Source organism: Symphalangus syndactylus, chromosome 14 (assembly GCF_028878055.3).
Source record: "Symphalangus syndactylus isolate Jambi chromosome 14, NHGRI_mSymSyn1-v2.1_pri, whole genome shotgun sequence".
NCBI lineage: Eukaryota > Metazoa > Chordata > Mammalia > Primates > Hylobatidae > Symphalangus > Symphalangus syndactylus.
Window position 1 is genome coordinate 44,598,716 of NC_072436.2, and position 17,457 is coordinate 44,616,172.

The 17,457-nt window shown below is 40.9% G+C and overlaps 1 long non-coding RNA gene across 1 annotated transcript in view; it reads left to right on the plus strand.

Annotated features, from left to right (window-relative positions):
* Positions 1–10,017, plus strand: part of LOC129462779 (uncharacterized) — a 112,277-nt gene extending 102,260 nt beyond the window's left edge. The window contains exon 4 of the long non-coding RNA XR_008650947.1: positions 9,827–10,017. This is a non-coding gene — a long non-coding RNA (uncharacterized lncRNA). The remainder of the gene's footprint in view (positions 1–9,826) is intronic.
* Positions 10,018–17,457: the final 7,440 nt, after the last annotated feature.

The window sequence follows — 17,457 nt, forward strand, 5'->3', positions numbered from 1 at the left end:
TTGCAGCTTTCTCAGGTGTTCTTGGGTTTAATGTCAGTATGAAGCATTAGGATTTAGCATAGCATCAATGACATGCTAACATATATTCGCTCAGTAGCCATGGGAAGATCACTTTCTCATATAATTTATGCAATTCAACTTTCCCATTTTCCTGAATGTATGCATGGAAACCATCCACTGAGGCTGCTGTCCACTGAGTTGGAGTTTTGCACGGCAGAACTGGAGAGTCCAATTGAAAACACAGAAGTGGAGCTGCTCCAGAGAGGGTGCAGCACGAAGACTCTGTGCAGGCTATTTCAAAGCGAAGCGAGTGGGCTCAAATGTGCTGAACGCTCACTTGCTAACACAGAGAGCACCAAGATAAACGCCTCCAAAATAACAGCAAAACACAGACCTGTAGGAACTCCGAGCTGGGCCAGCCTCCAGAGAGGCTTCTCCCAAGGACATTGCTCTTATGCACAGATGGAGAATCACCTGGAAAGAACAAGACTGTGAGCCAGAGCCCAGCCTGCAGAGCATTAGTCCCTCAAACTTGCGTTCTGCCTTTTAAACGGTATCACATTGGGTTAACAATCGAGAGGCTTAAAAATAATTGTTTTCCCCTAAGAATGGGCCTGGGCTTACAGCACATTTGTGAGACAGAACAGGGGGTGGAGAGGCCAGGGATCTAGATTCCTCCCTTAATTGTCTCATGTTACACTAAAAAAATTAGAGGTTGTTACCCAGTTCTACAGATGAGGAAGCAGAGACTGGAGGGCTTGATAAACCCCTGGAGGTCATGCAAATACTCTGTAGTAAAGCTGAGATTTTAACCAGATCCTTTTGTGTTCCAAAAGCTGCATCTCTGAGTCATGAGACATGCAGACCATGGCAGATGGTCCCGTGACAGCATTTATCACCTTAAACGGGAAGTCTCAACCCACCCTCCTCCCCCACATCCACTCCCCACTTGAAGATAGATACATATGATAGGACAAGGCTGTGATTTAAACTTAGCTCAGGATGGTGGTGTGCCTGAGCATATGGAAAAGCTTTTAAATCCAGTTTCAGATTTATATCTGCTGACAAGGGGTAAAATGAATTTTTGGTCTTTGTTCAAATGGAAAAAAGTCTCTACATTATTAGGCGCCATAATATTTTATTCAAATCTTCTTAGAAATTTTTGGATATTGCATCTGGGGGTAAGTATGCCTCTTTGATGTCATTCAGGAGTGTATGTATCTTGGTTACTGTGTACAAAATTGCACTGATCCAGTTTTTTCAAAGTGCCTTGATGCTATACATTAAACTGCAATCAAGAGAATTGAATATGGAAAGTAGAGTTGTTTTTTTTTTTTTTTTTTTGCAGTCAATTCCTTCAACTCCTAAAGTCAGCTCTTTAGAGAAAATTAGCACTGATAATAGGACAAGATGATAAAGAATACATTCGTGTTACAGCTTCTAGTGCCACTCCCCCAATCCCACATTAATGCTACACTGATTTCAATGGAACATTGAGAAGAAGTATTTCTCTAGTCTGAAAGTAAAGCAGGAATTATAAACTCAGTAATTAAGTTAGGATTAGGTTTGCTGCAATATAATGTACATACATGCAGATATAGTTCAGTACCCTTACACATAAAAGTGATCTAAAGAGAGGTAGCCCAAAGCTGTTCATGTCTACTATGCCTCCCTGCCTTCCTTAGATGACACTTCACAGTCCAGAATGGCTGCTTTTGCTCCAGCCATCATGTCCAAATTCTAGTCTGTAGTGAGGAGAAAGCAACAAAAAAGGACATGCTCATTCTTTTTAAAGAACACACCATAGAGAATGTTCATTTCACTTTCAGCTATCTGTTGTGGCTAGAACATCAAGTGTGTGGTCACACCCAGCTACAGGAGGGGCTTGGAAATGTAGGGTTTATTTGGGCCCCCAAGTGCTAAGCTAAAATCTGGAATTGAAATATAAAAGAAGAAGAGGAGAACAGGTATTCAAGTAGGCATACTCTGCAATTATTTATATGTCAGTGCTATGCCAGTGGGATAAAATTTTCAAGTAGAGGTCCAATCCTGACAAGAGTGAGAGAGACTGGGGCAGGTCTCCAAAGCATTCTATGATACTGATTCTGATGACTGGGCCCTGAAACTTTGCACCTCAATTCCCTTGACTGGATCTCTGAGCTCCTCTCTGTGTATGGGTTCCACCACCCATGTCTCTCCTGGGCTGAGGCCTTGCCTTCCCTGAGTGAGTCCTGCTCCGTTACTCTCGCTTGTCCACCTGTCCCCACAAACTCTAGGAACTAGAACCTGGCCCCAGTCTGGTCTCAAAGGCACTGGGTGAATAAAAAGAGCATCAGTTTTGGGCTACACTGGACCTCAGTTCCAAGCCCATGTCCCTGACTTGTGAGCCACCTGGCTTTGTGCAAATTAGACTTTGTATACTTCAATTTCCTCTTCTGTGTAAAATTGGAATATTAATAGTATTTACCTCATATGGGCTGCAATGAGTGTTAGCCACTGTTGTTATCAGTGTATGTTTGTGGACATAAGGCCTATGTCTCTGTCTAGTACAAGGATATCCTGAAGAAGAACATGCCTAACCCCTCTTTGATTTAATGAGACCTTCCCATATCCCTGGTTCTAATGGGGTGAAGCTCCCTAACCACCTAGCACTGGTCTACACCACCACTTTGTCACCTCAGCTCAGTTTTGTGATGGGACAGGGACCCTTCCCTCCTCTGCAGCACATCTGTCTCTCTCAAATAGATTTGGTTCAAGTCTCAACTCAGGCCGTGCTCTATGAAGTTGGGCCCCCTCATGACATGACAGGATGAACAATTTGTACATAGCAAGTGCAATTTAAATTCCTGTCTCATGGATTAAAGGCAGCTTCCATTTAGGCTTCTGTGGCCACCTTCCAGAGCCATCAAACTCTGTATCTTGAAAAAGTTCACCTTGAAAGCCTTTCTGCCATTGCCAGTGACAGGGGTACCCTCTAACCATGCCGGCAGGTTCCTATAGTGTCTGAGGACCTGAGATTGACATTTGTCTCTGAAAGTCTTTGGAGCATAAAGCCAGAGAACTGCCAAAGTAATGTGACAGCCACCATTTAGTGATGCAGATAATAGCCACGAGAAGACGACAGAAGGATTTTACTCTAGCAGGTAAGTGTTAGCTCAGCCTTTACTTAAAACATGCCTGTCGTGAGATCAAGTTTGCTAGAGAGAAGAAGAATCAGAGGAGTTGTTAATATTTGGATTGATCATAATGAAATGTATCATTTTTTCTTTTAAAAATGTTTATAAGTTATTTGACAAGTTTTGCAAGTTTTATATGTTTCGCAAGTGAATTTTACCCCCTATGTTTATCTGTCACCAAGACAGTGCCTTATATCAGGCATTGGTGATCTCAGTTAAAGACCTCTTTATTGGCTTCTCAGGTCCTAGTGACACTATTTCCCAATCAACCCTCTACCTTTGCAGAAAATGTGGCTCAAAATGTAAACTGAATTGTGCCACTGTCTTGCTGAAAAGTCTTCAATGGTTTTCCACTGACTTCTGAATAAACCGTGGCATAAGTCCCAAGATGACCTGACAGGTCCTTGCTTCAATGTCGACCAACCCCCCTGCACATGCATACGTACACACACACACACACACTCACACTCTCACACACATGCACACTCACAATTAACTCCAGCCACCCTGAAGTCCTGGCAGTCCTTCGGCATTTTCCCTCTCACCCATGAACCTATATACCCATCTGTGATGGTTAATATTGAGTGTTAACTTGATTGGATTGAAGGTTGCAAAGTATTGTTCCTGGGCATGTCTGTGAGGGCATTGGCAAAGGAGATTAACATTTAAGTCAGTGGAGTGGGAGAGGCAGACACCCCCTCAATCTGGATGGGCACCATCTAATCAGCAGCCAACTCAGCCAGAATAAAGACAAGCAGAAGAACGTGGAAACAGTAGACTTGTTTAGTCTTCTGGCCTCTATCTTTCTCCCGGGCTGGATGCTTCCTGCCCTCGAACATTGGACTCCAAATTCTTTAGCTTTGGGACTCAGACTGTCTTCCTTGCTCCTCAACTTGCAGATGGCCTATTGTGGAACCTCATCTTGTGATCGCATGAGTCAATACTCCTTAATAAACTCCTCTTTATATATACATCTATCCTATTAGTTCTGTCCCTCTAGAGAATTCTGACCATCCATCTTCCTGCACTGACATTTAAGCCACCTTCCTTCTGTAGCTATTTTCCATTTCTCCTTCAGTCTCAGACCTCAACTTCTTCAGAAAGTTCTTCTGACCATCCATTCTGTGTTAGAAACCTCTTCTATATGATAACATCAAGCCCACACTGTCTACTGTGGTCTGAAAATACCTGTCTCCAGTATTGTTTCGGAAACATTTGTGGATCAGTCCTCTGTCTTTCACCTACATATTTTATATCCATTTTCTACTATCCCCAAATGATGCTGCATATCAAACAACCCTAAATCCTTCTGTGGCATACAGTATTAAACATTCATTTTTGCTCAAGAGTATAGGACTGGTTGGGCAGCCCTGCTGCTGATGCTGGCTGGGCTTGTGCATGCATCCGCAATCAGCAGATGGACAGGGGCTAGCTCATGGGGATGTCCTCAGCAAGGACAATTTATCTCTGCTCCATTTGGTCTCTCATCCTCCAGCAGACTAGCTTGGACTTGTCCTCATGGTGGAGGGGAAGTTCTAGGAAAGAGCACTGAAGCACATAAAGACTTCCTGAGGCCTAGGCTCAGCACCAGCACATGACTTGTGCTGAATTCTTTTGGCCACTGCAAAGTACAAAGCCAAACCAGGGTAACAGATTCCAGCTCTCAGTGAATGGAGCTGGAAATTCACTTTATAAAGGTAGTAGAGTTAGGGAAGGTGTGAACTGGTACCATCAGTTCAATCAATCTATGGCTTAGCCCCAGTGCCTACTCAATCCCTGCTACTCAAGAAATATATATTGCATGAATGAAGTGAGGAAAACTGAAAAAAAGTGTTCTGAGGTTTGAGTGTCACAAGTGTCATCAATAAGGCAGCTGGATCTGGCAACCTGATACCCATGAACTTGGCTAACCACACTGGAGCCAGACAGCAGGTGACTAGGAATGAGCCCCTGCCTATTTCAGAGAGCCAAGATGAGAAACAAGGATTTTCCACATTGAGTGTCTGACTGAGCATCTTTCTGTTTCTGCCCTAATCTCTGTATTAGTCACATTTTTTACATTTTACATTTTATGATGTTTTGATATCTTGGGGCCTTCAAGACCTAGAGAGGAGCTACCCCTCCCGGCATCAGCTAATTCCCAGAGATAACAGACAAATTTCCCCCATGGTCATGCCTTTGATATGCAGCTAACCAATCCCAAGTCCATATCCTCCACCTGCCTCCTTTCATCAGATGTCTGCAGTCTGGGTCACTATCCCCCTGCCTTAAATCACCCAGGGCCCAGAAATGGACAACTGGAGACCCCCATATATCCCAGAGCTTGGTGATATTATTCAAACTATCCAATTCTAAGTCTGCTCAGCTGCTTACTCTGCCTCACCCATTCCTTTACTGAGAAACCACCAAAGGGCTCCCCACCCCCACCAGTACTCCCCCACCCACCTGTCAACCCTACCTCTGGCTCCTGACTGGCCCTGGTGCTTCCTGTGGCTCTCTGAGGTGTGGTGTGCCCCCTCCTCCGGGGAACTGTGAGTCACAAACTGTCTTTTCAAAGGCAGTCATCTCCTGATCTGTTGGCCTCACCATATTTGAATAAAAAAATTAAATCCCAGATACATGTTATAACGGCTTCAAAACCTGCCTCCAAAAGGCCTCGACACAGGGAAGGTGGAGAAAGAAGCAGGTAGAGTCCAGGAGGAAGTGCTCAATTGCAATGTGGCTAGGGAAATGGTGATGTCCACAGCCTGTGTTTGTGCTTCTCTTGCCTGTCTCTCCACTGTCTTCCCTTCCCTTTGCCCTCTCTCCCATCCTTATTTAAAGTCTACAACAGAACTGATTCATGGTCGTATTTTCAGCACTGTGACTGACTAGCAATGCATGGCAGAACATCCATCAGCGTGTAATGTTTCACCCCATACATTTCCCTTTCTCTTCTCTCCCCTATATCTCTTCTCTCTTACTTTTCTTTCTCCACTCTCACCTCAACTCTTGTTGATATGCTTTTTCCAGCATTTCTTAATAGGGTTGCAATTAGCATATTGAAAGGGGAGCACAGAATTTAACAAATGTGACCCTACTTACTAACTGCAGTAGCATCTCCAGTGAATGAGACCCCCAGACATTTCCTAACACCACATAGAAAGCCAACGCTATACCTTGCTTGAGAGGGTAAGCACCTTGGCCTTTCTTTCTAGTTTTCCTCATTGAGCTAAGCTAACAAGTCAATCTAGTTCTGTAAGGTCGCTGGTTAGTCCTTCCTTGTTTGGTCATATGTGGCTGCTTCAGCATAAACACATTCTCTACTGCTGTGGGGAAAATCTGAGTAGGAAGCTGAGATCCTAGTAGAGAAAGGAACTGAAAAATCCACCAGTGCTCTGCTTCCCACTCCTGGGTCAATGCCTTTCTCTCCCTCTGCCTGGCTCCCCTTCTCTACATCCTCCCTCCTTCTCATTTTGCCCCATCTTTTGTCTCCTGCCACCTGCCAGCCATCTCCACTCACCTTTGCCTGCACTCACCGTCACAGCCCCTGGGGGACGTTCTGTTTTACCCAGAGCTCTTATGCAACATAGAAAATTCTTCTCCAATGTGGCTTTGCTGATATCAATTAGAATTTCTCAAAAGTAACATTACTAAGAAATCAAGGGATAAAAATAACTGCAGGATGGATACATTTACTGCACTTATTCTTACTCAACTTTAACTCAAGTGTAGCCACAGTTTGGTCTGGGGAGTTTCATGGGAAGCTCACAGCCCTGGCTGTTTCTCCCTGTGGCTTCGTTGCTGGACAATACACTCTAGCACTGTTTGGACCAGCTGTGGAGTAGCTTTGTGGCTGGTATTGGCTGGCCTCTCTGTCCAGCCAGAATTGGCCTCCTGCTACCTCTCTGAGTACTTCCACCTAAATCCATTCCTATTTGACATGCTGTTGGCTTTGGTTTAGATGTGCAGTTGCTTTAGGACAGAGAATCATGTTGTGGTCTCCACCACCCTGGAGAGAGAGGCCCGTTCATGAGGAATCCCAAGACTCCACCCCCAGCCACCTTCACCCTCTTACAAGTCCTCCATTCATTCTCCTCACCCCCATTTCTACCTACTCAACTGGACCTGTCTGTGGGATTCTCATTGCCCGGGTATTCACACTAGCTTTTACTTGGTCTTTGTTTATTTATTCTATTTCATTTCCTTCCATTTTATTGTTTGCCTAGTAGTCTAGGCTAGTATAGGAGAGAGAAAAGCCCTTGAATGTATAATTATAATTCTGTCTGCCTACCAGGGAGAGGCACCATTACTTTCAGGATAGCTTTTGGTTTAACCAGTTCAAGGATAAGTCACTCAGGAAAAAATAAACCTCAGGACATGGCTCAGAAAGTGAAGAAATAAGATCAATTCTATCACCATAATCCAAGTAATTAAGTGGGGTTCCTTGGAGGGAGAAAATTTGGAAAAGTTCAGCAAGAAAGTAGAAGCAAATATCCTACGAAAGGGTTTGGCTAGCAGAAATGACCAAGGACATTTCAGGGATATGGGGGTCTAAAATCTAACCGAAAGGATCTCGTTGTCACTCTGTCTTGTTTGCTTGCTCATTCTTTGGTGTGGTATAGCAATGCTTAATAACACATTCTCCCGACCCTCCCACACAGACACAAGTCTTTTCTTCAAAACTTAAAATCTCTTGCAGACATAACCTCCTGTTGTCCATACTTTAGGGGAAAAGATAAGGGATAGAAAAGGACAGCAGGTCCAGCATGGGTGGTGCCAGCCAGTTGCGTAGAGCCTGGGCTTTGCCCTCAGACCACTCACTTTGTCACTCTGTCAGTAATTTTATGACTCAGAAAATTATTTCTTAAACTTCAAGTTCCTCATTTGTAAAATGGGGATAGTAATAATGCCTAATTCAGAGGGCTGACTATGTAGTTCTTGTTGGTAAAGCCTAGTGTATCATATGTTTTGTTAAACAAATGTAAATGTTCAAACATACTACCTAGGTAAAAGTGGGCACACGAAACAAAAGTAATCAAGAAAATCAAATCCCAGAAGCACCAGGATGCTAGATTTGCATTTTACATGTTACGGCCACGATCTGATTTCATGTGAATCTAAACAGACCAGGACACCCCAACTGATATCAGGGTGACACGGGTTGTTTCCTGGTCTCCATGCTATTTTCAGGGTTGAAGCACTCCTACTTCCTGCTGAGTTACTATTTCCAGTTTGAAAAGTTCTTCATATGAGTTCTGTGTAGAGCCGGGACACCCACCGTGGTCCAAGCCCAAGCACGGCCTTGACACTGGTGTATGTCCTTGGAGGTAATAGCAACCATAGCTTTTCAGTATGAGCGCAGAAACTCCGGCCGATTAGAGCAGAAAAGGAAATTATTCACAACAACAAAACGAAATTTTGGGTTGATGGTTGATTCCAGAATCCCACAAGAGCTAGGAGAACCAGACTCAGAAAATAAGCAGCAAAACGGAGGGCTGAGCAGGAGCCACGGTCACAGCCAAGTCTGTCAACACGGCAGGGCAGCGAAGACAGTGGCACACCCGGCTCACCGGCACCAGCTTCCGCAGCTGCTGCCTCTGCGCCTCCTGCTGGGCTCCCACGCTTCCACTTAGGCTTTGGCTGGGGGTTTGCTGGGGGGTAAGGGGGATTGGCTTCTGAACACCACTGCTGGAGCAATACCTGTGCTGTCCTTGCACACTGGACGCCAGGACCACTGCAGCAGTCCCATGTGCCCCCGGGTAACGACATCTTTGCTTTCCCACCTCTGAGTCACTGGCTCCCACTACAAGCTCCGTGGGTGCGCGGCTCTGAGGCCAAGCCTAACAACACAGGCTTTGGCCCTAAGTGCACAGAAGGCTGGAAAGTCAGCATCTGACGTTTTCACCTGCTGTGGTGGGAGGTGGGATTCCAAGATTCACGAGGTAGCGGTTTCCCCATAAATAGGGAGGGCTTCGATACTGCGCAGCCAAGGCAGAGAAAAGACAACACAGCAGAGTACGAGCCCTGTGCACTGCGGGCCTGAAGAGCCAAGCGCACAGAGGCGGCCAGCAGCAGACCCGGGTCCTACTCACCGCCCAAACTGTGGGACCTGTGCGATCATTCAGATGAATACTTCTGATATATTTATTGATTGACTGATAATGCGGTCTTATTACATTATTATATTGGCCTATACAACAGTTCTGTTCTGAATCTATGTTTAAAATACACTTATTTCCATATACTTGCACGTATGTGTATACAGTGGGGTAAAATCTTATAGTGATTGTGTAAATTAAATAAACATATATGCAAAGCTTGGAATATAGTTCATGCTTTAATGAGTTTCATGCCCCCAGTATTTTTCTGGAGTCAGTAATTTCAATATAACCTTATTGTGTTAAAATGTTTTTCACAAAATCACCTGCATTATTCTTCTGTATGTATTTATGGTTAATATATTTGAAATTTTTGACACATTTAGTTGACTCTTCTTTGAAAAGCATAGTATTTTTCAAAGGAGAAAATAGACTGTCTACGGGTGCTAAGGTATTTGATAAATTCAGATAAAATTCTGCTAAATGAAGGATAGTGTCAAAGTTATTTTATATTAAAAAGGATACTGCAGTCTGAGTATCATTGTTTGTTTGTTGGTTTGTTTTTGACAGGGTCTCGCTCTGTGGCCCAGGCTGGAGAGTATGGTGCAATCGAGGCTCACTGCCCTATGTGCAAGCGGTCCTCCCACCTCAGCCTCCCAGATAGCTGGGACTAGAGGCACACATCACCACGCACGGCTCTGGGTTACTTCAATAAGTATTTTTCAACAAATATATCTTCAACAAATATTTAATAACACAAAGCTCATGAAAATTTATCTCTATTATTTCTTGGAAAATTGTGGCCAATTTTAGATGGTCTGAAATTGTGATTTTTTCATTTTTATTATATGCTGGTTTAGAATAGAAATTTTCTAATTAAAAATAGCATCATCATTAAAATATTCTTCTTCTAAGTCAAGACTATCCGAAGTATAGCAAATGTCAAAATCATTTCATGTAGACTCTCTGATCTCCCCTCACCGGATGTGTTCTCTGCTTCTGTGCTTTTGTAGGAATAAAGAGCACTCTCTCCCTGTTAGCAAATTTCATCCTCAATGATTACAATTTATTAAAAGCTTTGAAAGACAAAGTTATTTGGTGCTCCATGTGTCCAATTATTTAGTTAAAAATTTTCAACCAGTTTTGAACAAAATACAACCAAAATGTAAGGGACTTGTTTCTAAAATATGTTCAGTACCACAGAGGGCACTTATTGTGATTTTAAACTAATCCTTCATAAAGGCTCACACATTTTCTAAAATTGGATTCATAATGAACAGCAAAGAAAGAAAGCTCAGACTGCAAGACTGAAGTTTTATTTATTTATTCATTATTTTATTATTTTAATTCAACACCACTTCATCAGAAACAATGTTGTAGTTCAGGTATAAATATATAGAATTCTTCATAAATATATAGAATAAATATATAGAAAATTAGATACAAGTATATAAAAAATTTTGTTAACTGCAAATTCAGTTTCACGCATCCTGAGTGATTGGTTGTAATGATGGCCTCTGTTTGTGCTACAGCTAATTACACATGCATTTCTGCTCTATAGGTTTCTTAATTTAGTTTAGAACATTGTTCATTTTCTTTCTGGACTATGCTTCAGTAAAACTTATATTCATAGTGTAAGCACAAAACCAAATAATTTCTACTTCCCATGTTGAATTTTAATTTAATTTACAACAGCATTCACAAGTTATGCCAGATATTTAATTTTTGACAGAAAAAACATTCAAACATTTAGGTTCATAAATAGAGTTAATAAATCAAATAATTTTTGGGTTTACTTTAACTGATTTTATATTTGAAGTATCTGGTGTCACTGATTAAAAGTGTAATCATTTAACTATTTGCCAAGTTCTTCTGCTAATGAAGCTAACATTTCACTAAGGATCAGTTCACTTTTCATGTATGCACAAAAAAATTGCAAATAATAAATATGTGCAATTAGTTTAGAATAACAGGTGCTTGATATAAATACAAAGACGTTTCACTGTGTGAAATGTAATACAGCTTCTGTAATAGCACTCATTCAAGCTTCGTCTTAGGCACATATTTGTGAAAATAACTACTATCCAACTAAAACAGGACTAAATTAGAACTCAGTAACAAAGATAACTGGAAAACCCCATAATAATTCAATATTAAACAACATACTTCTGTGTAACACATGGGTCAAAGAAGAAAACTCAAGAATTTAAAAAATATTTTCAACTAACTGAAAATGAAAATACAACTTATCAAAATTTGTGGAATACAGCAAAATTAGATCTTACAGCAAAATTTACAATTTTGACAGCACATATTAGAAAGGAAAAAAGGTCTAAAGTCAATAATCTAAACTTTCACATTAGGAAACTAGACAAAGAAGCAAACTAAATCCAAAGTAAGCAGAAGAAAATAAATCAGAATTGCAGAGGGAATCGATACAATTGAAATTAAAAAGCCAATATAGAAAAAAATCAATAAAGTCAAAAGCTGATTAGACAAAGGACACAAATTACTAATATCAGAAATGAAAGATGGAACATCATTACAGATCTGATGGGTAGTAAAACGATACTGTAAGAACACTATGAGAAACTCTATACCCATAAATTTGATAACCTAGATGAAATGAACCAATGTTTTGAAAGACACCATCTGTCAAAACTCACATGAGATACACAATCTTAATGAGGCTATATCTATTAGATTAAACCAATAATTAATAACCTTCACAAACAGCACTGGGTCCAGGTAGATTCACTAGTGAATTCTACCAAACATTTAAGGAAGAAATTGTATCAAATCTTTATATTCTCTTTCAGAAGACAGAAGCAGAAGGAATACTTTCTTACTCATCCAATGAGTCCAGCATCACTCTAATACCAAAATCAAAGACATTCCAAAAAAACAACAGACCAACATCTCTTATAAATATAGATGCAAAAATCCTCAACAAAATATTAGCAAATTGAATCCAACAATATATAGAAATAATTATACACCAAGACCAAGTGGGACTTATACCAGGAATGCAAGGCTAGTTTGACATTTGAAAATTGATTAGTATAATCCATCACATCAACAGGCTAACAAGGAAAAACCACATGATCATTTCCATAGGTGCAGAAAAAGCATTTTTCAAAATCTAACACACTTTTGTGGTTTAAATGTCCAATGATAGACTGGATTAAGAAAATATGGCACATATACACCATGGAATACTATGCAGCCATAAAAAATGATGAGTTCATGTCCTTTGTAGGGACATGGATGAAACTGGAAAACATCATTCTCAGTAAACTATCGCAAGGACAAAAAACCAGACACTGCATGTTCTCACTCATAGGTGGGAATTGCACAATGAGAACTCATGGACACAGGAAGGGGAACATCACACTCCGGGGACTGTTGTGGATTGGGGGAAGGGGGGAGGGACAGCATTAGGAGATATACCTAATGCTAAATGACGAGTTAATGGGTGCAGCAAACCAACACGGCACATGGATACATATGTAACAAACCTGCATATTGTGCACATGTACCCTAAAACCTAAAGTATAATTAAAAAAAAAACCATAAAATAAAATTCTCAGTGCACTAGGAATAAAGAAGGATTTCCTCAACTTGATAAAGAATATCTACCACAAATCTACAGATAACAGTGCGGTTAATGGTGAGACACTAGAAGTTCTCCCACTAAAATTAGGAACAAGGCAAAGATGGTTCCTCTCACCACTCCTTTTTAGCATCATACTAGAAAACCTAGCTAATATAATAAGACAAGAAAAAGAAACTAGGTGTCTACAGGTTGGAAAGGAAGAAGAAAAACTGTCTTTGTTCGCAGGTGGCATGATCGGCTATGTTGAAAATTTTTAATATGGACAAAAATACACTCCTGGAAAAGCAATTATAGCAAGGTTTCAGGATACAAGGTTAATATATAAAAGCAAATTGCTTTCTTATATATCAGCAATGAAAAAGTGGAACTTGAAATTAAGAACACAATATCATTTACATCACTAACCTCTCAAAATGAAATACTAACATAGAAATTTAACAGAATATGTACATCTATATGAGAAAGCTTTAACACATTCTGATGAAAGAAATCAAAGAGCTAAGTAAATGGAGAGGTAGTCCATGCTCATGGATAGTAAGACTCAATACTTTCAAGATGTCAGATTTCCCAACTAGATCTATAGATTCAGTGCAATTCCAATCAAAATCCCAGCAAGTTATTTTATAACTATTGAAAAAATGACTCTAAAGTTTATGAGGAAAGGCAAAAGACCCAGGATAGTCAACATGATATTGAAGGAAAAGAACAAAGTTGAAGCAATGTCACCACCTGACTTTAAGACTTACTGTAAAGCTACAGTAATCAGACAGTGTGATATTGGCAAAAGAATAGGCACATAGATCAATGGAACAGAATAGAGAGCCCATAAATAAACCCACATAAATATAGTCAACTGATCTTTGACAAAGAAGCCAAGACAATACAATTGAGCCAAGATAGTTTTTTCAACAAATGGTGCTGGAACAACTAGATATTCACAGGCAAAAAAAATAAGTAAATAAATCCAGACAAAGGTCTTATCATGAAAATTTGCTCAGAATGAATCACAGACCTAAATGTAAAACAAAAAACTATGGAACTCCTGGAAGATAACACAAGGAAAAAATCTAGACGACCCTGGGTATGACAGTTATTTCATAGTTACAGTGGCAGAAGCACTATCCATGAAAGAAAAATTTGGTAATCTGGACTTCATTAAAATTAAAAACTTCTACTCTGCAATAGACAATGTCAAAGGAATAAGAAGACAAACCACAGACTGAGAAGAAATATTTTCAAAAGATATATCTAATAGAGGATTGCCATCCAAAAAAAACCACAGAACTCTTAAAACTCAACAAGAAAATAAACAACCAAGTTAGAAAGTGGACAAAGGACCTTGCAAATATCTCACTAAAGAAGATATACAGAATGCAAATAAGCATTTTTAAAAGTTCCACATTAGATATTACCAGAGAAATGCAAATTAAGCAACATTGAGATACTACTATACACCTATTAGAATGGCCAAAATATGGAACACTGACAATACCAAACACCAGTGAGGATGTGAAGAAATGAGAAACATCATTCATTGATGATAAGAATGCAAAATAATACATCCACGTTGGAAGACAATTTAGCAGTTTCTTACCAAACTAAACATACTCTTCTCATACGATCCAGTACTTCTTAGTATTGCATTTACCCAAAATAGTTGAAAACTTAGGTCTACACAAAACCCTCACATGGATATATCTTTATTAATAATTCCCTAAACTTGGAAGCAACCAAGATGTACTTCAGTGAGTGAATGGATAAATAAACTGTGTTACATCCATACAGTGGTACAACATTCAGTGCTAAAAAGAAAGGAGGTATCAAGCCATGAAAAGACGTAAAGGAACCTTAAATGCATATGTCTAAGTGAACAAAGTCGTCTGAAAAATCATACATACTGTATGATTACAACTACATAACATTCTGGAAAAGGCAAAACTATGGAGACAGTAAAAATATCAGTGGTTGCTAGGAATTCGGGGGGGGAAGCTGAATGGGCAGAACACAGAGGATTTTTAGGTCAGTGAAACAGTTTACTGTCTGCATATGACACTGTAATGTTTCATACATGTTGTCATTATACATTTGTCCAAACCCATGGAATGTGCAATACCCATAGTGAACCCTAATGCAAACCATGGTCTTTGGGTGATCATGTATCAATGTAGGTTTATCAGTTTTAACAAATGTGCCACTCTGGTGGTGGATGTTGATAATGGGGAAGGTTGTGAATGCGTGAGGGCAGGGGGTACATGGGAAATCTGTGAATCTTCTGCTGTGAACTGCTCTTTAAAAGTTTTTAAAAAAATAAATAAATACCTAAACAAAGGCTTTAAATACAGATAGGAAAAGAGAAAGAGAGAAAGAAAGGACCAAGTCATCTGTTTTCACTTTCAATACTAAGTGGGTCTTGACAGGACAAATTTATTTTAACAGAGCTTTCAGCTGGCAGCCATTATGCCCTTAGAAATGTGATTTTTCAATTGAAGAAATACCAGTCCAATATTATCGCTCTTGAGAACAGCTCCTTTTATTTATAAGTATTTGTCTAGTGTATTGATAGAAATAATCAAGTGTAAACATTGGGCACGTTGTAAAAGAGAGAGACAGCAGCAAGATGATAGAAAAGGAGGTCCCTTGGCTGCTATCTTCCCAAACCAACAATGACTTCACAGCCACTCATGGACAAAAGTGCCCTTGTAGATGCCCTGGGATTGAGGTAGGAGTATGTGAAATGCCAGTAGAACCCAAAACCGAGTAGGTTCCTTTTGAGAGGGTAGACCTGTACCCAAGTAGCAGACTCACAGACTGTGATTTGTGCTGCAGACCAAGAAATGGCCCTGTTTCCCCAAGGGCTTGACTACAGTCCCATGTGGCCTTGGTTCTGCTACAAAAGCATCCACCAGGAGGCCCAAAAAGAGTTTCACTTATGCTAGTGCCTCAAGACACAGGCCATTGACCTCCATCCCAGCTGTGAATCCTAAAATATCTCTGTGACTGGCCCTAGCCCCTATTAGCTGTATCCCAACATCAGTCCTGCTTGCACAAGCACCCAGAGGGAGACACAGCTGGAGAGTTCCTAAGGCAGGCTTGCCAACCTCGGGTCCACAGCAGATCTTGAAACAACCTTGAACATAAGACCCAGTCCCTCGCAGCTGAGGTCTGAGAGCAGTCTGGCAACCCAGTGACCTGGAGAGATGCCTGCCTCTGTGTGCCCCAGAAGGCAGGCCAACTGACCTACTTCCCACAGCAGACCCAGAAAGGACTCCAAATCTTGTCCCCAACCCCTCCTAACTAGGCTTGAGGGCAGTCCTGCCTGCCTCCAGTCTCCAGAACCTGGAGAGAAACATGCTCATCGGTGCCCCAGCAGGCTGACCTTCTGTCTTCAGTTCCACTGTGGACCTTGAAAGGACCTTATAAATCAGCTCCAGTCCCTTTCAGCTGTGGTCTGAAAGCAGACCTGCCCGCTCACCCAGGGATAAGCTGGGAGACATGTCCATCCATTACTCCAGAGATAGGCTAGAAGTTTTCAATCTCAGCTGTAGAACCTGAAGTAGACTTTATGACTCGGTTCTATCTCCTGTCAGGGGCTAACTAAAAAATAAGTGCTGATATTTCCTGAGCACATGTGTGTTTTCCAGTTTTCAAGTTTCTATAAAATCAGTACACTCCTATGATGGATGGTAAACATCAAAACATTCTGTCCAGGTTACGTGTCTATCATCAACTCTGTTGAGAAACAAAAATGTAGTATTTTATTTTTTATTAAACTTGCATTTTCTCTTTTTAAGGTTATTAATACTAAAAGAGTAGATTGCAAAATTTAAAAGCAAACATTAAAAGAAATTTAACTGTAGATCTATCCCTATCCTGAATGACAAAACCCCTGTAGAAAGAGTCAGCCTCTTCTGTACATGGAGACAAGAGTATACTCAGTCTCAGTCTCAGTCTCTCTCACATATTTTGGAGACCTTGGGAGAAAATTTCTCCGGGTTCTCATGGACCTTGGCCTGGCATGACTGGTTGGCATGCCACACGGCTTGCACAAGGCAGGGCAGGATACTTCTCTCACCAGCACCCATGACCAGAAAGAATAAACCTTCCTTAGCCACTCATGGCTCAGTGTTGGTTTTATCGGGGAGTGCTGCATTCTGGCATTGAAAGGGGGATGCTAGTTATTTTGCAACCAGAAAGGGCCAGGGAAAGAAAGATGAATCGTCACTGGTCATCTTTCATATATAATCACACGTCAAGAGATCTTCTGCTGTCTGCATGTGCTTCTCACATACTAGAACATAGGACCACGGCAGAAGCTTGAAGCATGAAGGAAAGGTCTTCAAAGCCTGGTCTGGATTCTTTCAACGCAACTATTAATACTTAACATTTATTTAAAAATGAACTAACCTGGGAAAAACACGACAGTCGATGAGAGGTCAGAACAGAACTTGCAGGTTGAGCAAAAGCGCCCTCAGGGCCCAGCATCCTTTCCAGCCTGTGGTAGCTGGACAGCCACATCACTACATCACTTCAGATTTTAAACTCCATGAGCTGGGCTTCTCTCTAACAGGCCACGTGTTCCCTGAAC